This window comes from Sebastes umbrosus, chromosome 21 (genome assembly GCF_015220745.1).
Source record: "Sebastes umbrosus isolate fSebUmb1 chromosome 21, fSebUmb1.pri, whole genome shotgun sequence".
Taxonomy (NCBI): Eukaryota; Metazoa; Chordata; class Actinopteri; order Perciformes; family Sebastidae; genus Sebastes; species Sebastes umbrosus.
The window spans coordinates 19,673,967-19,698,677 of NC_051289.1; positions in this window are offsets into that span (position 1 = coordinate 19,673,967).

Below are 24,711 nucleotides of genomic sequence, written 5' to 3' on the forward strand. Positions count from 1 at the left end.
AAGGCCCACAGGTCAAGGGAGCAAATCCAAACAGGACAGGTTCAAATGTAAAAGTGCAGGATGGCACAGGTACCAGGTTCAGATTTAGGTTTCAGAGGCTGGAATGCAAAGGCACAAAGCAACTTTGATGATCTGGCCAGGAGCAGGTGGAGATGGGCCGGTTTAATTACTATGGGGGTTAATTGTGGAATGAGGAACAGGTGAGCAGGTGGAAGTTGGGCTCAGGTGACTGGGACCGGAGGGAAAGTCTGAAGAGTGCCTTAGAAATGCATGGGCCTGGGGGAAGTGAGAAGTGTCTGGAGACAGGGACAGACTGAGTAAAATAAAAACATCTGAGGCAGCCATCGTGGCATGCACTTGTTGTTGCCATGGTATCAGGTGTAAACAGTCATACATTCAGTCCAGTTGGGAGCTGACAGAAACATCTAGGAATATCATATTATTAAAATGTCATTTTGTGAAAAGGATTTGGCATTGAGTCGTTGCTGTTTCCCCCATCTGTTCTAAATAACAGTGATACAGCTGCTGCATTGACTGACCACTCTTTAGAGTTTCAAAACCGGCACCGTGCCCTGTCTCATCTATATTGCCACCGTCTCTATCTCGATCCACAGAGAGCAGAGGCAAGGAGACATAAAAAAGCTCCAGCGTGTTTGAAACATAATGATGGTGACTAATGATAGAGGGTGGAGGGGTGCAAATGGAATGCACCCTAAATCTTTAGAGAGTGATGGATGGCTTTATCATGCAAGAGCAGCACATTTCAGTGTTGCCTAAGGAAGTTTGTGTGCACAGCTTTGCCAGCCCAGAAAACGAAGTTTAAGTGTTTTGAACCTTTTCGTGTCTCAATCACTAAAGCCATCTCTTTGCCAGAGCTAAGCAACAACCGCCATGATTCACGCCAAAGCAAATGTGGAAGTTGTAGTTGTTCCAATAACCTCCGGAAAAACTATCAACAGGAAAAAAAGAAATTCAATACCTAATGTCTTTACTTCTAATGTGTGTTATCTTGTTGGCAATGTCTGCAAATACTGTTCCAATAATATAATGGTATAATACTATATCAAAGCAATAGTTCAACTCTTTGGGAAATAAGCAAGATGTGAAAATTGTCTGTACGCAGCTCAGTCACCAGGAAAAACATGTTGATATTGTACGTTTCTGCAAACCACGGATACGTTGAGTGACGTAAATTATGCAATATATCAAACGACCATTATTGAAAGCTCCTGTACCATCCTATGAGAGTTGTTCAGTGACGCATGAAGCCAAAATGGCTCGACTACCAAGTGATAAAGTACCCGGATCTTCAGTCAATCTTCCACAGTCATTAGACCCATAGAGCAGGTGTAGTAGCGTCAAAGCGACGGTCGGTATTAAAAGCATGAGAGTCTATTCAGGGTGGGCCGTTGACTTTATGCTTGTTACATAATGTTGTTACGCTTTTTACATAGTTTTACGTTGTTGCGTTACGTTGCTGCGTTATGTTGCTGCGTTATGTTGCTGCGTTGCGAATGCAGCTATGCAGAAAGTGTCTGGTCTGGTGGTCAGATGGCATCAATTCAAGGAATACATCCAGATATGGAACATGTTCTGATTTGCATATTTATTTTGAACCAACACGATTCAACAACTGGCCTGGGGCCAAATACTCTCTTTAGAACTATTATAAAACAATGGGAACCTGTCCAGGGTGTTTCCCGCCTTCGCCCAATGTCAGCTGGGATCGGCTCAGATAATGGACGGATGAATAAAACAATGTGAGCTGTACAGACAATAAAAGATTTTGAAACCACTTTTTTGGTTTCCCAAAGTACATGACAAACTTGCCTTTTGAACAATGGAAATAAACGTAGTAGGCCTAATAAAATTGAAAAGAAAACTATACACAAAGTGTTGAAAGTGAAAACAATCTCTGGTAGCCATCACACTATTAAGATGTTGTTTAACCTAAGCAAAGCACTTCTTTCCAATGTGCTTCTCGATCCATATTTGCACTCATCTCCTGTGCCAGGGTAGCAATGTCCCTGTAGCTCCTGGCATGAGTTAGAGAGACCTCAGACTGTTGACTCCCTCAAGTCCAATAGCGCAGGCACAACAGGGAATAGGTATAGCTTTCGGAGCAAATCTTTGAGGATAACCACCTTCTTCCACTCATTGGTTAGCAGGCTGTCCCTGTCCATGGTGTCGGCTATGGATGTAAGATAGTCCTTCACTTCAAGAAAAAATGAGAGATCATTAAATAAGAACTGGACCATCTGGTTGGACAGGCCGCTATGTGGCAACAGATGATTTGTGAAACAATTTAACGAGGTGCCTGACTTTGTCCAGCAGTCCTTTAGTTGTGGTAAATGGTAAATAGACTTGCATTTATATAGCTCCTTTCTAGTCTTCCAACCACTCAAATCGCTTTACACTACATGTCAGCATCCAATCCCAGAAGCCCATCAGGATCTAATCTAAATACTCATTCAAACACCGATGGCACAGCCTTCAGGGGCTATTTGGGGTTAAGTATCTTGCTCAAGGACACTTCGACATGCGACTGGAGGAGCCGGGGATCAAACCACCGACCTTCCGATTGGTGGGCGACCCGCTCTACCTCCGAGCAACAGCCGCCCCTGTGTGTTCCCTCTGGATCATGTTGCCCACAAGCTGAAGGGTATGGACCATGCAGTGGGTCCTGTCCAAGGTTCAGTACCTAATGGAAAGTGGAACACAGAACAGACAGACTTTTCATAAATCCTCCCAAGAAGAATTTATTTTATACATTAGGACATCATTCATCACCACATTAAACATTAAAAATGCTGATTGCAGATCAAATTTTAAAACAGTTAATAGTCACTTAAAACAGTGAACATTCACAGTATTTGGGAAGACTGTGCATTGGGTTTTTTGTTCGGCACATACATCACATGTATAAGTATAAAGACTGACCTTCTTCTTCTCCCTGGTATTCTTGGAATTGTTCTCTTCAGAACTCCTGTCCTCTTCACCGTACCAATGAAAAGCAGCAAACTTCCATTATCAGTAATAATGGTGAGAATTTCTTTCTTTTGTGATCACATTTTTCTGTACACTCCTCCACAATAGTATCAATAGACTGAGCAGTGTGTGGGTGAACCATTTTCTATAGGTTCAGGAGTGTGTGTTCAGCCTTATCATCCTGGGAGGTCAAATAACAGCAAGCACTGACTGCAAGAAAGGAAGCTGTGAGAACCTTTTTAGTCCATATATCTAAGCCAGTGGTTATATTGCGTGCCATGGCCAGTCTGTGTTTGAACTTTTGGCTAAACGAGCAGAGGACGAAGTTGCACAATTGGTCGGCCGAGTGTTGGACTTTCCTCATTGGCCATTGCTCGTTCAAATTTAAGAGGTTGGTATCGGTCCTTTATGCAAATGAGCCCGTCCAGCGTGACACATCTGGTTCACGAAACTTGGACCAAGCTGTCAAACTAGGCGATCTTGTTCTAATATGAAACAAGATTCAACAGTGGCATAGCCTATTTATTGCTTAAAGTGTTTTTAGAAGTAGATTTCGGTGGATTGTTGAGACAGAATAACAGAAAGTTTATGAGCAGGCCGCCACGTTGTTTCCTGTTTGAAACGGCGAGCAGAAAACCAGGGACCAATCCGGTTCATTTCACGATAGGGTACGTTACTGCTCGAACAGCCAGTTGATTAAAGGAGTATAGAAACAAAAAGATGAAATTCTGTGTATATTTGACAACAGACACTGCCGCCATTTTGGACTGAAAACGCTTATTATATTTATACAAATTTATTGTTCAACACAGGCCATTTTGGTAGAATATGACAAGACATAAATAGTTTAGAAATTATTTTGTTTTACTTTTGGACGGCACTTTGTAGGCGGACGTTTCACTGGCGTCCGGTAGTCGCTTTCGGTCCAAAATGGCGGAGGCGTAACTTTGCTGCTGGGCACTGATGTTGCAATGGAACGAACAATTGACTTCTTGGCAATCTACGTTCTTTGGTTGAGTAGAGCAGCGCTTCCCCCTAGTGTCCTTGCCGGACCTGGTGGACATGTACCTCTGGATTTAACAATATAGACATGACCACTGACTATTTGTAGAACAATTTAGCCATAACTTCACAGACAGACCATACACGGTCCAGCCATATAATTGGTTTTGACGAAGTCACATCAGTCACACAGTCATTTTTTCCAAGCATCATGAGAAAATCCTCATCTTCCATTGTCTGTGGAAGGAGGGCTAAAATAAATCCAAAATAAAATCAACAAAGTATTAATTCAAGATGTTCTATTACAACTGCAGCTGCTTTATAATTGTATTTCAATTGCAAATGTGGGTCAAACTGAAAGAGACTCAGTATCCTCTACAGTTCATGGTCAGTACGTCTGCATTGTGTTACAAAGCAGTTCCACTGCTAAGCATCTGCATACTTTAGTGATTGTGAAAAGAGAAAATGTTCAGATGGATGTACCAGTTGCTCCACTGCTTTATTCTGAAAGTCTACCATCTCACCATCATCTGAACATCAATTATGTATCTGAGTCTGTGAAGCCATCTATGTATCAAAGAACTGTGTCTGTCAAGTGGTCGGTATAGTGAATATAGGAAGCAGAAAGTGTCAGATCTGAGAAGAGACAGCCGGTCGGGAATGACCTCTGTGGTTTTGTAAGACCATCATCGACATGAGCCAGGAATAACTTTTAAGAAGAAAAGTTTTACATGCGGCATGTCCGACACTATTGCTGTCTTTCCGCTGAGCCATATTTCAGGTTTTGTATATCCAGGAGCATCACAACAGCCGCAACTGAATCACTTGACGGTTTCACAGAGTAGGAATTTATTGTCTCATCTTCTGTTTACAAGCCCGGTCCCACATGGACCTATAAAACCACACTGCAGCTAGTACAGGTCAAAGTCAGCAATTTTGTAAGTAAAATAGAGGTCGAGAAACTGTCAAGTTTTCTGCCAACCTACAGCATTCCTTTTGGTCTCTGCTCCCAAGTCATAAAACAAAAGTTTGCTCTGCTCAGCTGGAGAGCCAGAGCACTGATATTACATGATGTACAGTACAGTATATCACAATGTCCACAATGCGTAGAATTATCACCGTGCTCCTTGCAGATATTAAAGGCTGTCTGCCAAGAGTAATTTACAGGACACTTGCCCTCAATTCATGCACTCCTGAAGGTTAGGCCAGGCATTCATTTAGGCAAATCAATATCCTTTTATTTAGCATAGTGCTCTTAAATGCCGACTGTTGCCTTGTGGGGAAAATATCAATGAGTCTCTCCCAATAATGTTTCACAGCCCTCCATTCTGATCCCTGAAAATATTTATCAGAGGGAAACATTTCACTACACAAGCATGACGAATGGATGTGTCAAAAGAGAATGTATCACCAGGGCAGGCTTTTAATATAATTATTAACTTTGACTTGCCCTCATTTTTCAAACGGCTAGGATTGGGAGACAGAGCCAGTGGCGGTTTTCTTTAAGTTTCTCCAATAACTCGAATGGGCTGTTGGATGTTTGGTTGGACAGCATTTTTATTTGAAAAAAAAAAACAGCTTACGTTGAGGTTAGAAAGTGCATTGCTGTAATTTTAAAATGGCCATGACATTTTCTGTTATAATCAAACATCTATAATTTCTCTGACATGTACATGGAAGCACTTTTCTTTTTCTTGCTCCTTGGTGAGCCAGGAGGCAAGTAAAATCAATCAAAACAGGGCTTTATAAAATGCCAACTGAAAATATAATTTGCCATCCAATTCTGAGTTAAACAATCAAAGTGATTAACTATGTTGTTTTTTTTATACTGAAACAAAAAAAATATTTTTAGATACATCAGAATTGTTCCTTTAAGATGGACAGATACTGTATGGACACACACATAGGCCATGAAGTCTTTAATTTCAGTCTTTCCAAACCATAAACAAGTTAGTAAGGAATGGAATAATCAAATTGTTCATCTGCTAAAGCATAAGCTGCATTTGTTAGCATGTCCGGCTAACCAGCTTACTACTAATGTAGGCTAAGGAGCACTTAAGATTAATACATTTGTTTGTGACAAGGGCATGTTTAGTTACAGGGCATTTAAAGAAAGGCCCACTATTACATTACATTATTTACACATCAGACCCATATTTAGCAAAAAGATTAACTAAATCGGTTAAGTCAGACTCAAAGCCTCTCAAATATTTTCATGTTTAGGTGAATTATTTCAACAATATATTATTTGGGGATGAAATAGTGTAATCTAATTGTGTCTTTTCCTACTCAGAAGTCAAGTCTGTACATTTCCCAGAATGACTTCCTAAACTCCCAAAGATCCCCCGACATCCTGTTGCATCCAGCTGTTTGATATATAGAAAAAGAGAGAGAAAGAGAGAAAGCAGCCGGCCAGAGTGACAGTAATGGTAAGAAAGGGAGAGTTTTCAGTCAAGAAGAAAAAAAAAAAAGGAAAGACGAGAGAACAAAACTCAGCATGTCATCCAGCTGCAGTGCAGTCAGGTATGTTGAGGCTACTGTCAGAGCAGAAATTGGTACGTCTGCCTCCTCTGATGGATGTTTCCTGTATGACTGCTGAACGTCAGTGCAAAGTGACGGCTCCAGATAGAAGCTTTGCCTCCTTGATTCCGAGGCTGACACCAAACCCTGATGTTAAATTCATCTTTTACTGGATGAATCTAGTTTTATCTAGATGAAAAATGCCTTATAACAAAAGATTGTTTCCACAAAGCTAACGTATCAATTAATAATGAGTGATAACTTAAACATGGGGAGGGAAAAATCCTAGAAAAAAGTCTTATAAAGACATGTTTTAATGTAATGCAGTGCTTGAAGTCTTATTCATATATAAAACAAGTAACAAGAACATTTCAACCATCTGATGCAAAACTGGGATAATTAGCCTTAGTCAAAATACACATTAAACCTGTTTATTCACACTTAGGGCATTTTGTAGATGATCTTATCTAGAGTGACTTCAGTATTCACAAAGCAGACAACATCTTTAGTTAAAGTGAAGAGAGACATTTGGCAGCAATTAGATGGTTTCAGTGATTAACTGAGTGGAAGACCACTTGCATTGTCTCTTTTGTGGTGCAGGGAATTAATTCCCCCAAAGATCGAATTCCAAAGGAAAAAAGTCAATTCCCGCACACACTTATCACCTCTTCATTGATTTATCTAAAAAGAGTCAACGTATCGGTCACAAGGACCTTTCTCAAGACATGTCAGTGACAAACTGTCCATAAGTGCAAGTCAGAAAGCTGTAGGGAGAAGGCTAAACGAACAAGCGGTTGCTCATTCTTAATATACCAGAACTGATTTCCATTTGAATAGTACACAGGAGCAAGCCTTACTCTCCATGTATTTTAATAGGATACATGCCTCAGAGTGTTAAAGCACCTTTCAAGCTGACCAAGCTAATTTTCAAAACGTTGGCATTGAATACATTTTGGGGTTTTGCAGGATCTACAGTTTTTGCGGTCTGTGTTCATGCGCCACAAGCAGCTAATGCACCAGCTGTACCAGCCCGTTTGCACGAAAAGGCAAATAAATGCCACGATAATACGCGAGGCGTTTAGCGTGCAATAAGTATGCCCTTCTTGATTTCCGCGTGCCATTTGTACGCCATGTATCCTGTAACGAAGCCAATGTTAACGCATCCGCATATAAATGCTACTGTTAGAGTTAGTGACGTTGTATAAAAAACGAGAAAGACCATTTTTGGTGGTTGGGTGGGGAGGTGCATGGGTCCAACAAGCACAGGACTTTTAACAAGGAGACCCATGTTTGAGACTGTTGTTGACCAGTGTTTTGTTTTGTAAGTTACGCTAGTGACGACGTTTGTCACGTGACGATTGTCACGTTTTTTTTTTTTTGCATTTGTGACGTGTTTTCCGTAGTTGTTTCCATATGTGTTTCACTTATTTTAAGCCCAACCATGACGTTTTTCCTTACATTAACTAAATTATTTTCTTGCCTAAAGCTAACTGTGGATATTTGCATAGTGTACAAATAACACACAAAAAGGCTAAAAATGCATGCGTAATGTCCGTGTAATGTTGTGGTATTTATACGCCTTCCCGTGAGACCGGGTTGGCTGTACAGACGTTAGCTGTAGCTAGCTGGAAATATGCATACGTACCTCTGTCTGACAGATTCTTTCTGACTTCAAAATGTATCAGGAATTTTCCTCTAGCATCTCTCCCTTTTCTTCTTGTCTCTGTACACTCATAACATGAAGACATAAAGCATTCAGGTAAGTGCAAGTGCATGTTCTCCTTGTGTCACTGTGGGTTTTCTCAGGGTCCTCCGGGTCTTCTGGGTCCAACAAAAACATGCAGGTTAGGTAATTGGTGACTGTAAATTGTAAAGTGTGCATGTGCACATGAATGGTTGTCTGTCTCTATTTTTCAGCCCTGGCATTCTGCCCAGTGTGTACCCACGCCTCTCGCCCAATGTCAGCTGCATGGGATCGGCTCCAGACTCCTTGTAAAGCAGTGGTTCCCAACATGAGGTTATATATATATATATATATATATATATATACACTGTATGTTTGTTGTCCTTCCCTCTGTGTGTTGTGCACGTAGGATTGTTTCTGACTAGTGTGATCCAAACATTTGTAATAACTCCAGTGTTGTAAAGTCCAAAACTCAACATTTATTTAAAAAAAGACATATAATCATTTCCAAAATGCACAACGTTTTTATCTAACAAAATATCCTGCTTCAATCCACATTTGTTACTTTTGAAATGGCATTCGGTAAAGTCCTAATCAAAATACGACACAGCTTGTTTCTTTTTTTAGAACGAGCAGTTGCAGAGCGATGTTAAGTCCAAAAGTCACTGAATAAACAATAGATGATTACCAAAATTCACAACATGAAATATTCTGCTTCAATCCATATTTGATGGTGTTTAGCCTTTCCAAAAAGACATTTTCACTGCAGTCAAAAAATGGTTTGCTCTCCCGCTTGTCACACACAAAGGGACGCACGCCACCGTATTAATGGGGGGGACTAGCAGCAATCTAACAGCACTTTATATAACCACAATAACAACAAAATCTATGAAAAATGTCTTTTCATTGACTTTGTATGGAATGGCATCACCATTCATCTCACTCAAAGTCTAAGGCCAACAGCGCCAAGATGTTATTCTTTATATTTCTGCATATCTTATTTCATCTGCCTTCATGATTCAACTTATTTTGTTTTCAATTTAACAACTAATTGTCTTTAATCACTTAGGCACAGGAACAAAACAAATCTGCCAAACTATCTAATGCTCCTAAGAAAGAATGAGACAAAGCCAACAGTTGCTTTTGCATATTGGAACCATTTTAGAGTGTATTTCCCTTTAAGCACCAGAAAGTGGCCACAGCTGCATAATCAAATTGCTTGAGCATAAACCTATTGTATGGAAAGCTCAATCTGCACATTTACATAACATCCATGCCATCATTCAAACCTCAGTCCATCAGTGCCAGCGTGAGTGGCTGTGTCAGGGACTGTGTCTTCATTAAGTGTCCCTATTTACTGGCTCTGGCTGTCTATTATTCACTGGCATGCTGCAAAACATTTCCATTGGAGATGCTATGAAAGGATGTTGGCTGATTGCTAAGTGACAGTAATGCACACAAATACTTCAACACACACACGCAAACAAACAAACAGAGTGTTATGTAACACACTCAAACACACATATACAGGTTGCTAGGTGACGGTAATGGCATGTAATGAAAAGATGTGTATGGTTGGAGTGGGGACTGGTTGTCACCTGTATGACTGTGAGGCTGTCAGCTCTCTAAACAGAGGAGTTGTGTTGATGTGTTGTGGTTGGCAGGAGTATGGAAGGGGGTAAAGATGGATAACTGCTGCATTGGTGAGCAGGCCATCAGTCTCTGGGGGACGGGACGGTTTGTCCTCAGTGGAAATGTAGGTCTGCAATATGTCCATGTGTTCAAAAATCAATGAGACAGTTAAGACAGGCAGAGGCGATGATCATACTTCACCACTGTCTATATCCGTGGATGGAATTCAATTTGCTAAACATTATGAATGTTATCCTCCTTGGACTCTGGCAAGGTACCCTCCAGCTTCAAAATGGCTGCAGTCACCACTATCCTCAAACAGCTAGGTCTAGACCTACAGTATATGACATCCCCAACTACTGGACAATCTCCAACCTTCCATTTTCTCAGTAAGATCCTGGAAAGAGCAGTTGCTGCCCAACTCCATCAGCACATGTCCACCCATGAGCTCTACAAACCCCTTCAATATGGTTTCAGAGCACAACACAAACCAAGGCTTTCATCCAGGAGACCGCTGTTTTGTGTCCAGTGTGTCATGTTACAATCAGCTGTTTGTTTGTGTCCCATTTTCACAACATTTGGTGTCATATCACTTTACCAACGTAGTAGTTTTAAGCCCAACCATGTAGTTATTTCCTGAAACCTAACTATAGTGGTTTTGTTGGCTAATCCTAAAGTGACGCCAAGGGTAACTCTAGTGGTTTTGATGCCGAAAATAGCGTGACGCCAAGGAAGGGGCATGATGCCAAAGGGTGTGACGCCAAGGGGCGTGACAAAGTGGTGGTATGTGACGAGTTGGGATGAGAAAGTGTTGAGACTCCAGTTCCACCCCAATCCAGGTCGACCAAGACGACCCCCAAGGATCTGTGCTTGGACCCCTCTTCCTCTTTACCATCTCTATGCTCCCCCTTGGTCAGAAACATTCACCAGCACAGCCTACGCTTCAGCTGCGATTCGGGCGACACAGCTGTACCTCAGCACTAAACCATCCACTCAGTTCCACAGTCCCTTCTAAACTGCCTGCACAACATAAAAACCTTGATTTCATCTAACTTACTCAAACTAAATAGCAACAGAAAAAAACAGAGCTCATGGCTGTGGCTTCCAAAGCGCTGCTCCGGAAGGTTGGAGATCTTTTCCTGCATGTGGGCGGCTGCTCCATCTGCCTATTACCAGAAGTCTGCATCCTGGGTGTCATCCACTCACTCATTAAATCCATCATCAAATCTGCTTTCTCCATCCATCCATCCATTTTCTTCCACTTATCCGGGGACGGTTCATGGTGGCAGCAGGCTTAGCAGGGAATTCCAGATGTGCCTTTCCCCAGCAACGTTTTCCAGCTCTTCCTAGGGGACCCCAAGGCGTTCCCAGGCCAGCCAAGATCTATAATCTCTCCGGCTTGTTCTGGGTCTTCCCCCGGGCCAGATAGGGTCAAAAGTATTGTCGCTGTGTGTGAAATCATGAAAGGTTTGTGAAAGAATAAATAATAATAAAAAAAAATCGAAGTTTATTAACTTATTAACATTATTAACTGTTAATGTTTTTACCGTTTGTTAAAGAATAACTAAAAGCATGGCCATTTTGCTGCCCAGTTTGTTGCACACACTGTCTCCCAATCCCAGTGATATCAGAGTACTTCTTTGGAGGCACTATCGACTGTCTAGACTGTGTTTGTGTTTTGCATATTTGAGCCCGACTCCTAATATTCACACAACAATTTCCTTTGCAGATTTGTATGGAAATGTAATTAACAGCACAGAATGAATGTGAAGTTAAAACCATTCATGGTCACTTGGCGGTGAAGGTGGGCTCTGTTTGTTTGCTTCCCAGTCAGTAGAAAGACAGTGAGTATGTGGGTGCACAGCCTATACTAGTATACATACACACCCACGTGTGATTAATGCGGTATAATGCTCCTGAACTGAGGGTGATAGACAAATGGTTAAAGGTGAACAAAAATCGAGCGTAGCATTTGTTCAGGCAGGCCATGAAGTCAAGCTCTGCTCATATCACAGCTCTATCAGCTGATAGCAGCTGATCTTTAGCCAGCCCAAACAGCTGATGGATCAGCTGATTCCCCTCCATGCATTCAATTGGCGAATCTTATACAGGGTGCCTTATTTAAGTTGCTTCAGCCTGCCTACCATTGCTGCTTCCTCAACAAGCCGCTCGCAAACCCACCTCCACCTCAGCACCTCCTTTTAATACTGTGTCTGACTTAATCAATGTCATTTCTGTTGTCACCGATGCTGGCTCTGTTCTGCACCCAAGGGGGGTCTTTGCTGCTGCTCTCTCTGCACTTTGGCTTTCCATGTATGCACATGGAAGGGCAAGGTTTGCTCTCCTTGTCTTATGCTTTCCACGTATGGATGGGCAGGGAGGTCCCAGAGCAGAGCCATACCGTCAAATATGTATATTACTGCAAATGGAAATACAATTTTTCTTTAACTGAAGTGGTCCTGACTGAATTAACATAAAACATGAAACCTCATTTAGTTATCCATGTTTACAGTTGTGCATGGAAGAGTGCTTTTTGCTCTTTTTGGTCAACATCACGAAACACACTGTAGAAGTTACTAGTCAAGAGAAGACACGTTCTGACAAGCTAGTGTTTTAGTTGGGACATTGGGAGGCAAACAAGCAATTGTCATGCTCATGCTCATTTTATCTCTTGGTACCCCATCACTGTGGGGACTGCCCATTGTGCCGACAGCCCGTTATTCCGAAAGCCCAATTGTCCAAAATGCACCATTGGACCGGAATCCATTAGTCCGAGGCCCCTTTATTCCGAAAACAAACACACAAAGTCCTCTTGCATTAAGATGGCAGTGCAAGGAGTGTGTATTTTCGGAACAATGTGTGTTTTTATTTGGAATAACGGTTGTCAGACTATTGGGCAGTCGGAATAACGGGCTGCTGGAACTGTTGGGTCATGTCATTATTTGGCTCATATCATTATCATCATACTAAAACTGTTGGTTGAGAAAGATTATAGTATTAGTTACACATTTAGAAAGTCTGTCTCGTGCTTCATGGCAGTGTTGACTTTTATATATTTAGTTAAAACCATGATTTTCCTTTAACATTTACCAAGTGCTTTTAATTGCCTATATATATTGACAGTGAACAGTTTTTAGATACAGGAATATTAATCTTTAGTCATTTAATAACTGTTAACTTTTGTACTCATGGTTAACAGCATCTAACACTGTTTACTGCCAAGAAAATATCTGCCCACCTTACACCTCTACGTAACTATGAGGTCAAGCTTGTAATGTAATTGATTGGTTGGTCATACAATGCAGACATGGTAGTTATTTTTACTTAGCTTAAATGCCAATCAGCACAGTTTTGTGCTTTAGTTTGCATTAACCAAATCTTCCTAGCTAGTTAACAAGCAGAAACAGTTATTTTTAAATATTCAATAATTTTCTGTTGATCTCCACCTCAAGGGCCCCAGAGGCCAGTTCAGAAGCACTAAGAGGGAGAATTGTCACTCTCGGAAAGATCATCAGGTTAATAAACCCAAGTGCTAAGTTAATGGGATGGCCATCAAGGGAAACAGCAGGAGGGCAGTCTGACAGTGCTGGCTCAAATGTTGAACATAATAACAAAATTGAGTATCAGAATAACTGAATCCAGCCCCGAGGCTCGTCCAATTAATGTGCCTGAAACACCCAATTGTCCAGCAATTTTCAATCACTTGTGTCTTCCCTTCACAGCGTCTCATCTAATCTCACTATCTGACCATCTGCTTGTCACCAGCTAGTGGGTGGAAATACATCTGTTTGTCTGAGTGTGATGAAGCCTGTTAAAGCTAATCTAAAAACAAAAAGTCGCCCTTGTTTTCATGCACTGACAGTTGTCAGATCCTATTTGATTAATTAGTATGGGACTGTGGTTCAAGGAGTTTTGCTAATATTTAGTTCTGTCTATTGCCAATTTAGTTCTGTCTATAGCCAATCTGTATCACATCAGCTCAAGCATCCACACCTCTTATACTGTACATTTCCAGTCCACTCACTACAGCATTAAGTTGGTACTTTCCATGTCCTGCTGAGTGCAGACTGGCATATCCAACAGTAAGCTGTAACCGCCTTGGTTTCTGATGCTCCGATTGGCTGTTTGAAGAAACAATGTATCAGACATATAAGACTTCATTTCTTTCAGGATTTTGCTCTCAGCTACCGGGGTGATAGGTGCAATCTGCAACAGATCTCAGTGGTTGATCTGACATAAAACTGGGTTATGAACCACATTGGAAATTGCAGTGTTATGTAGGAAGCCTTTTAACCAAAAGTTTTCCTTTTTTCAAAATGTTCTCCAAGTAGGGCTGCCAATTTATTTCTACTAGTGCAGTGCCTGTTCGGGAAGTGGTAATTCGGAGTGCATGCATGTTTTGACCGGGGCCAATTGCTTAGCTCCCAGTATTGCTGCTTGCAGCGTTGTCCGGGGGCCGTGCCCATTCATAGAGCGTGGCCATTTGGAGCAGGCAGATTGCTTGGCCCCCCGGAAGTGCAGCTTGCAGTGTACTCGAAAAATCGCTCATCGCTCGTTGACTCCATGGAAGTGAAGAAGAGTTTGGTTGTAAAGTCAGCAGCAAAAGTGAAATGCAGTCACCTTCTGTCTTTGTGTGTTTTCAGGCCTTTTTGATTGTCTCCCCCAACATGATCAGTTTCACCTGTCCCTCTTTAGCCCTGCACTCACGTGTTCTCACTTCCCCAGTTAGTCTGTCACTAGTTATACCACCTCAGTTCCTTTGTTGGTTCGTCTATTGTTACTGTAAGAAGTTTTGTTTGCCTGGATCTGCCAGTTGTATCTGCCTGCCTTTTTCGAATCTGTAAGATTCACATTATTATAGTATCTTCTCATCATGAGTCTGCATTTGGGTCCTTCCTCCTGTCCTGCTCCCTGCACCGTGACACAATGTCTATCTGTAGAATATATATATATATATATATATATATATATAAATATAATTATCAGAGGCAAAGTCAATGTAGAAAGACAGGGCTGGCAACAACGCTGTCTGTGTGGACACCACACATGTGCAAGGTATCTGTAATGCACAGGTAGAGGTAGGCGGTGTGGCCCAGGCATAAATGCCTGCTATGGATGAGATGCTTGACTCATTCTGGAAAAGCCTGGAAGCCCCGCCAAAGTTCAATATTAATTGCATGTCCAAATTGCACTAACTTCAACACTGCACGTCCTTGAGTCCCCAGCAATACATCCACCAAATGGGGAGTAGATTGGACGGACGGTGCTCAGGAAAGACAAAGGACACACCTACATACAGACAGTTAGATTATGTACAATGCATATCCACTACACGTGTAAATCTGTTGACGATTCCCACCTTTTATCATGCATTTTCTTTCTTTTTTTGTGTTGATTTTCTAGCTAGTTTGTGCTTGATTTTGATGTGTAAACTCTTTTGGGCAAGTCATATTACCATTTATTTGTCCTACTTCTTCTTTGTGTGTTTCTATATACAGTAGTAGTTCCTATGATTGTTCCCTTTGGATGATTTATGTGATTCGTACCTTATATTTGACTGAATCTTCGATGTGTTAGATTTAAAGTGTTCTTGTATAATATGTTGGTTTTTTTTCTATTTTCTATAGAGGCATGCTTTGTCCTCTATATGGGAGTATTAGACTGTGTCATTCATCTGTTGCTTGTTCTGCTTTGTGATGATCATTTGCCTGTCAGATATCTGTTAGATTGAAACGCTGCTCTGTTAAATTCAATTTGTTGGGAGCCGTCAGTACAGTGTATTGATCTTTTGTCAGATTTTTGTCTTCAATTAGTCCTCCACCTGTAGTAAGTTTTTTGGGATATGCATACCCTACGCTCTGTTCACAACTGGAATGTAAAACATTAAATTAACAAAATATCAAATTGAGTTAGAAACAACAGAAACTTTCAAAATTTGAACTTTAAGATTCAACAAGTTCATGAAGTTCGAGCCAAATCATTTGCTCTTGCCTCTAACTACAGCTTTTTTAAATTATTTCTTACAGTGGATTCACACCAGCAGTGACCTGGATGCTACAGTATCTGTCAACAAATTTCTAAGTTACTCTCTTTTGTAGCCAATAGTCCATCTGTCTCCACTAGGCTTTGCTGCCCATAGTGTGGTATATTTAAATCTATTCTCACCTTGTACTAGTGTTGGTGTGATGCATTTATTTGTATGTGTTTTAAAAGGAGTTACAATGTATCGTTTCATGGTAATGCAGCCTGCACCACTGTACCACACATCAATAATGTATTAATGCATGATTAGTTTGTCCGTCTCTTTGACGATACCGATTGATATTTGGAAAAAGCTGGGGTTAAACAGTTGGAAAGAGCAATTTTGGGGAATGTTTAGTAGGTCTAATGTCTAGTAATAAGGAGAATAAACAACCGGTTGTAGAGGACGGAGAAAAAACAGCGTGACAAATGTAGCTGACACTTTAGGGCACGATTAGCCCTAATTTCCACATAAACACAAACCTGAATGGGCTATTGATTCTGTGGTACTATTGATTGTCATGAAGTTGTGCTAAACTGGTAAATTATTATAATTATGATAAACTAGTGTTAGATGCAATGCAGTCAAATAGTGTGTTATTAATAACGGTGCAAATAGCAGTAAAAACAAATCGATAACAGCACAAATCTACATTGGACCCTGGCAATAGAGAGGTAGAGAGAATCCCTTTCTTTTTCTAATCACAAAGGATTATTACAACAGCCAGTTTTCAATAATCGTTACAGAGGATTGGACTCTGTGCCTCAGCTGATGACTCTATTGACTTTCATCCTGTCCCTGCTCTCTGCTGCAGTGCATCTGTTCTCAGGTAAACATAGATGTACAGTTGTACAACAAGAAAAGTCTCAGTTTCTTGTTGTAATTAAATTGCTTAATTTGTTATGACATGTTTTTATCATCATTACAATAAACCAAAGGAATCTTTTTATTTGTTGATATGACAACATTTCGACATGTTGTCATAACAAAACATAAACAGAATCATTTGGTTAATTGTAATGTTGATAAAAACATAGCCATATATATATAAATATATATATATATGGCTAGAGGGAGGATACTGGCATCATATGAAACTACACTATATTTTGGTGAGGAAAAAGTGTCATGGTAATTTTTAAAAGGGGTCTCTTGACCTCTGACCTCAAGATATGTGAATCAAAATGGGTTCTATGGGTACTAACGAGTCTCCCCTTTACAGACATACCCACTTTATGATAATCCCATGCAGTTTGGGAAACTCATAGTCAAGTCAGCACACTGACACACTGACAGCTGTTGTTGCCTGTTGGGCTGCAGTTTGCCATGTTATGATTTGAGAATATTTTTTTATGCTTAATGCAGTACCTGAATTTGAACAGATAAAATATGTGTGATTAATTTGTGATTAATCAAGATTAACTACGAACAATCATGGGATTAATAATGATTAAATGTTTGAATCGATTGACAGCCCTACTAGTGTTAACATACAGTTTTTCAAATAAACTATGTTTTGGTTGATTTCTCTGAGGCGCCGTCCATGGTGCTGTTGGAAAGTGCATTCGTTTGGTGTGCTAAGCGCTGAAATAACTGCTCCTCATCTTGATGAAAACGCCTATGGTGCATGCATAAGTGCATACATTTGTGCATGCATGAACTTGCGCTATACTTAAGGGTTCCTGTTTGGGGGTTTGAAATATATGGTCACCATATCTTTGAGCTAAATGCTAACAAGCTCACAATGACAATGCTAACGTGTGGATGTTTAGCAGGTAAAACGTTACCATCATTACCATGTTAGTTTAGTGTGTTAGCTCTGCCAATCTTAAACAAAATCTTCCACATTCCATGTTGAATTTTTTTCATGCTGCTTTAATTCTCAAGTTAGAGCCCGATCATGCTTTAGTTTCTCAAGACAGTGAGCACACACTAAGACTCCGCTCATACATAGCGTCTTTTGGCACCCTAGTGTGGCTTTTTGTAATTGTTTTCAATGACAGTAAAGTGTTTTGCTCGCTGCTTTTGCATTGCTGAGCGCGCCGTGTTTTTCTGCTGTGTGAGTCCCGCACTTTTGCAGAAGCGCCCTGAATGCCTCGAGTTGAAAAAACTCTAACTCACGTCCAACGTCGTGCCTAGCAACATAAAAAAGACGCGTTTTTTTTTTTTTTTTTTTAAATGTAGGCTTCAAACAAAAAAGGCAGTGCAGTGAGCCTCGCGTTTTGCACATTTTTTTTACATCATGCTCAAAATGCATTTCCCAACCTTATGTCCCCTTCGCTACGCTTCTGTTCTCAAACTAAAACCAAGTAAAACTAAATACATGAGATAAAGTGCCTTTGTGAACAACTGCTAGGTAATAAGCCGTGCCTTCCTGCCGATCTTCCAGCTCGTCACGGGGGGTGTTTTTGAAGCATGTGGGATATCTCTGGCTGCACCTTGAGCTGAGGGGCAGGAAAAAAGATCATCCCACATTATAATCCAGCAGGTAACACAGCAGTGTCAATAAAATGAGATTAAAGCACAAGTTTGTACACACAAACACACGAGGGGGGAAAAAAGTACATGCGGGAAACCCACATATGTAATGCACACACGTGCTATAAACACACATACACACACAGAGGAGAGTTACAAAGGCGGCAACAAACATGTAGCCTCGGGCTGTTTTTTAGTTTTCTCGGCTCGAGCCTTGTATCCATACAACTGCCTCTTTTTTCTTTGAACATATTTTCTTAAGAGACACTAACTGTCCTTTTCATGCAGGAACATGCGAATCTGCAGACATTGCCAAAATCCTACCACTATATTTGGAAAAATTGTGTTACGGCATATTGTTTTCATTGTGGCTTCTGAACTGACTAAATTCTGCATGTTTACAGCAGCACATGGCTCCAGGGAGGAAGGATATAAGGGCTCTCACAACATACAAAATCCAGGAGAATTACAGGCACTGTCGGGATTAAGTGGCCAATGTGAGCGCGGTGCGTGGTGTACTGTAGGCGTGACACAGATTTGATTTTTTTTGTGTTTGAATATTGAACTGAATTAACAGGTTGTGTGTGTTTTTTAAAGCATTCATAATCCCCATTCATACTATATGACAGTAGCAGTCTGCATCGAACTGAGGGGAGAAAATCAATTAATCTGAACGTCGATGAATCTGAAGTTGTGAATAACTGTAATTAGAAAAATAGCAGTGAAAAGATCCCGAAAGGAAATGATTGTTCCTAGACAGGCATCATCAGTAGAATTGATGTATTAAAGGAACAGTGTGTCGCATGTTTGGGGATCTATTGGCAGAAACGGAATATAATATTCATAACTATGCTTTCATTAGTGTATAATCAGCTAAAACTAAGAATTGTGTTTTTGTTAGCTTAGAATGAGCCCTTCATATCTAAATATAGGGAGCTGGTCTTCTTCACAGAGTCCGCCATGTCGACGAAAAATGAAATTTCTAGCAGAAATCCCCAAAATGTCAAAAGTTTTTTAAACTAAATCACAGCATGGCTTTTTCTATGGTGTTCCTCAAGGTCTTGGCGTCTTGATGTAGTCTTGTTGGAGGGATTTTTGATCATTTTGATTAATTTTCAATTCCAAATATGCGTAACAAATTGTATCAACCCCAAAATTGCAGAACAATTTAATAATAATTTAATATTTAATTAATATTTGTTTCTGATTCATGATTAGAACAACTTTGACACACAGTGCTGAACTGCATCTCAAATTAATCTTCAGGTTTCCATCTTTCAGATAATGTACAACACTTCTACGTGACATCTACTGCTGACCTGCTATCACCCCCTAAAAACCCCCTGTACCCCCCTATAAAAGACAAAAACAAAATGGGTCTATGTGGGTCTCATTAATCAACCAATTGTTGAACTTTCTCTACCTTTCTCGTCAACTAATTGTGCACGTTGTTGTGCCTGTGCCTGTGAGATACTGATGAATTATTTCATGTGTGTGATTCTTGTGACCGCACATTGAAGAACAAAGATATGCATATGCACACTCATGCATGCTCTGCTTATGTTTTTAATCTGCAAGACTGGTACAGCACGAACCTTTTTGCAGCCAAACTGGATGTTTGCTCCCGACTTGTTAGTCACTACGCCATTCATTGTTTATCAGAATATATTGTTGTTGTTTGTTGTGGATAAAAAAACTGCAGCTTATTACAGTAAATTAATTAAGAGTGGAGGAGGAGAAAGCAGACGTGCATTAATTTCAGCTCATTTGGGAGAGAGAATCTCCATAAAAGTTGTGTTTCACAGCAATCTTTTTTTTTTTATGTTGGGTTTGTGTAAACACAATTTGTGGGACTGTAGCTCCCATACGCTAATACACTGAATCCCAGCTGGCAGAGAAGCAGAACATAAAATGAGTGTCTCATCTGAAAGACAACATTGATAATTTCTGTGCCACCAAATGGAACGCAACTTCAGTTTCCCTCTGAAGTTCAAAATGATTTGAGTGTTTGCACAATGATAGGCAGGGGCCGGCCTAAACCTTTATGTGACCACGAGCAAATTGTGACAAACCAGACATAACATGTTTATTAGTATTTTGAAGTATAGATAGGTGTGTGTTCCTAACCTTTGGTCAGAGCTGTTTCCCGTTTCCAATAACGGAAAATAATAACGTTGACCTTTTCAAGACGTAGGTCGTCCGCCGCCAGTTACAACTATAAATTTAAACTATTTTTTTATTTTTTTTATGCTAAATGCAGTACCTCTGAGGGTTTCTGGACAATATGTGTCATTGTTTTTCAATTGTTAATTGATTTCCAATAATAAATATATACATACATTTGCATAAAGCAAGTATATTTGTCCACTCCCGTGTTGATAAGAGTATTAAATACTCTACAAATCTCCCTTTAAGGTACATTTTGAATACATAAAAATAGTATGATTAATCGCGAATAAATATTTTTGATTGACCTCCCTAATATTTACAACATGTTTTGTGCATGTAATGTTCAACATGTTTTGTGCATGTAATGTTCGAATGTGTTTGTGTGTTTGTCCATGTGTGGAGGAGGGGGAGGAGGAAGAGGAGGAGAGGGAGGAGGAAAAGACTTCCTTTTTGACTTCCTCCTCCTTTCTTCTTATCAGCCCACAGCAGTGCCCTCTTTGCTCTCGCTGAGACCTTCTTCGCTTTAACTGATGACTTCCTCGCCTTCATCGGCAGTGGACTGAGGCTGACCCATCAGTTCTCCCCCCTTTTTTTCGGCTTTGCTGCACTCTGGTCTCCTCTGGTGTCTGTTGACGAAGCACAAACACCTAACACACACTGAGGGTAAAAGTCCATGTCTTTACTTACACTTTCAAGCCCACCTCCAGGAAGGCCTCCTACTCCTCCTCCGTGTCCTGCAGCTCGTCGTCCAAGCAGGAGTCACCTGACTCCTGGTAGGGCACCTCTCCATCCTCATAAGTCTCAGAGTCAGACTCCATGAGCCCGGCTCTCTTTCCCTGCTTGGAGTCGGAGGCGTAGTTGAAGGAGACAGCCTCCATTCTCAAGGCTCAAAATTTGATGAAGTTTCTGAAAAGTTTATGAAGTTGGGCCTCACCCCGGCAGGCCCATCTCCGCCATGCAGTCTGGAAGTATCGGACCAGGTTTTTGGCCGTCCCCTTTGCCTGCAGTGAAGGAAACCAGCTGAGTCTGCCTGCAGCTGCAGCCACTTTTCAAGCCAGGCAAATTCTTCTGCCTGCAGATATATCTGGGCTGCCCCAAAGTCCCGGATGGTTTTGTGTTCGCTGACCTGCAATACACAGAAAACAAATGAAACATTTCAAACGAAGCACACAGATTACAGCAGCACATCAGTCAAGACCCTTGTACTCACATAGATGACAAAGCTGTCAGAGGACGACTGGCTGGCTTGTTTGGAAGCCTCAAATTCTGCAACTTTCATGTTGGTCCTCTGGGAGAGAATACACAACTGTTTCAGCACCATGGAGAGAGACATACGTTACTCTCTATGTTACAAGAGAACACTAAACTGTTTGAGGTCCATGGAGAGAGACAGACATTACTCTATGGCCCAATTCCAAACCACCCCCTACACTCTCTCCTTACCCACGTCCACTCCGTTTGCGCGTTCGCGTGGAGGGTCCGCCATTCGAAACCAATTCACGGGGAGTGGAAGTGGGTTATGAAACCCTCCGACAGCGAGCCTGCATTGATACAAACTTATCCAGCTGCCCTTACTGACGACGTGCAACGCCGTTTTGTGTTCATCATGGAACACACTCCAATGTCAGTTCCGTGTGACTACCGGTACAAACGTTTACTTGTAAACTGCTCAAACTGATAAACATTTAATTTATTCTACTATATTGTCATACAGACGTCAACAAAATAAAGTAAGTAGATTGAATTTAGGATAAAATATACCCTTGTCTGGTACAGAAAACGGTAGACATGTTCATTAGATTGTGTGTATATATATATATATGTATATATATATATATACACACTCAACATACATTTATCATTTTTTTTTAACGCTATCAGGAGCTATAAGCCCATAATTTATGATATCTTCAACTGTGCAATATTGACTTAACGATGCAATAATGTAGTGCAATAATTCAGCTGTGCAATAATCGTGTTTACACTGGCATTAACACTACTTTTATTTATACAGAACATTTAAATTAATATTCTTATTTGACACTATTCTTGCATTTTTATAAATGCATGCATTTATATTATTTGCATATATCTTATTTTTCAGCAGTATTATTTGCACTGTCGTTATATATATTTCTTATTTATATTTTCTTATGATTTCTTTATTTTTATATATTTATATTTATATTCTAGAACGGGAGCCAAACGTAACTCAATTTCCCCCAAACCTGGGGATAAGTAAACTATTTTTAATTTTGATATTTATTTCCTTGCAGGAGAGAGGGAAGTTTGTCCCAAAATAGCCGCTGTATTGTTACCCTTAAAGAAGGGTGCTTCATTCAGCTGTGAGTGTGACTACAAACAGAGTGCACGGTTGTGTGCCCACAACGGAGGGTGTAGGGGCCGGATTGGAATTGGGCTTAATTGTTAAGAGAGAACACTAAACTGTTTCAGCACCATGGAGAGAGACATACGTTACTCTATAGAGTAACGTATGTCTCTCTCCATGATGCTGAAATGGTTTAATGTTCTCTCAAGAGAACATTAAACCATTTCAGCGCCTTGGAGAGAGACAAACGTTACTCTATATGTTAAGAGAACATTTAACCATTTCAGCACCTTGGAGAGAGACATGTTACTCTGGAGAACATTAAATCGTTTCAGCACCTTGGAGAGAGACAAACGTTACTCTATATGTTAAGAGAACATTTAACTATTTCAGCACCTTAGAGAGAGACATGTTACTCTGTATGTTAAGAGAGAACACTGAACCTTTTCAGCACCTCGGAAAGAGACACACAATATTCTATACTGTATGTTAAGATAAAAACACTAAACCGTTTCAGCACCTTGGAGAGAGAAACGTTACTCTGGAGAACACTAAACACTTTCAGCACAATGGAGAGAGATACACGTTACTCGGTATGTTAAGAGACTACTAAACTGTTTCCGCACCTTGAAGGGAAACATATATTACTCTATATTTTAAGAGAACCCTAAATCATTTCAGCACATCGGATGGAGACACATGTTACACAACACTAAAGCTTTGTTTATACTCGTGCGAGACACCGTGGCGCGAGCCTCCGTAGATGGCGCATGCACAGAGGCGTTTATGCTCAGCGCGTTGTTCGTTGCAGTATGCTCCGAAACGCCAGGAGGCGTACCAACAAAATAGTAGAAGTAAAGTAAAGTAAAGTCAACAAGTGATACCGGAAATTAAAGTAGGCTGCCTGGCAACAGCAGTCAAGACTAAACACCTACCTATGTTCCAAGTCAAAATGACTTTCTCATTCTTGGTGCTTCCCTTCGGGTTGCCTCTCCTTCCATGAGACCTTTTTTTTTTTTAGCTTTTACAAAACGATATCTCATATTCTCTCAGAGCCTGCGGCAAAAAGCCTCTTCTTTCCCCGGTGTGTTGCCTACGTGAAAGCCGTGATGACGTAATTTTCTGGCCCGCACACCTCGCGCTGGCTTCACTACGGCGACCATAAACCAGGCTTTACCCTGTAGCCCAGAGATCACGGGCATGGCCATTCTCCTGGCACCGCTTTAGGCTCTCCCTGGAAATGACCCGGAACATTTTTGTTGCCTTCACCTTACCGACTTGTGATGTTGGTCGGGGCTGATTTGACAGCTCTGACCACTCCAGTTGGCTGTGCCTGTGACACGGCAGAGGGTTTGTGGGGTCTCCTTCATATACTCTGCAAACTGATATATGTTTCTCCATTAAAAATTGGCTGTCGTGACAGTTTTTCCCCATTGACTGGAGTTGGCTGGAGTATCTGCAAAAGCAAACACTTGGACAATTGATTAAAGAAGCGACCCTTTCTTCCTAATCCCCTCCATGTCATCCAGGAACTGCCACGACAAAAGCTCCTTCATTCCCTCTGCCATAGAGGGATAAGAAAAATTAAGGATTCACCCTGCTGACTTTCAAAAAAGTGTTTTCCAGCTGCTTTACATTTGGACAACTGCCCTCATGAGAGTGCTGGTGATCAGTCAGGAAGTGTTCTGAGCATACACATTCAAAATTATGTTTTAATTTACCATTTCTTACAAATTGAGGCAGGGAAGATGAGATGACGCATAGAACAGCTTCTTCATCTTGTTGTTATGAACAAGCCCAGATCACCATACGTACTCTCTGAAGAAAAGAAAATGTTATTTTTAGGAAAACACTTGAGATTGAGATTGGAGAGACTTTGTTTGTTGT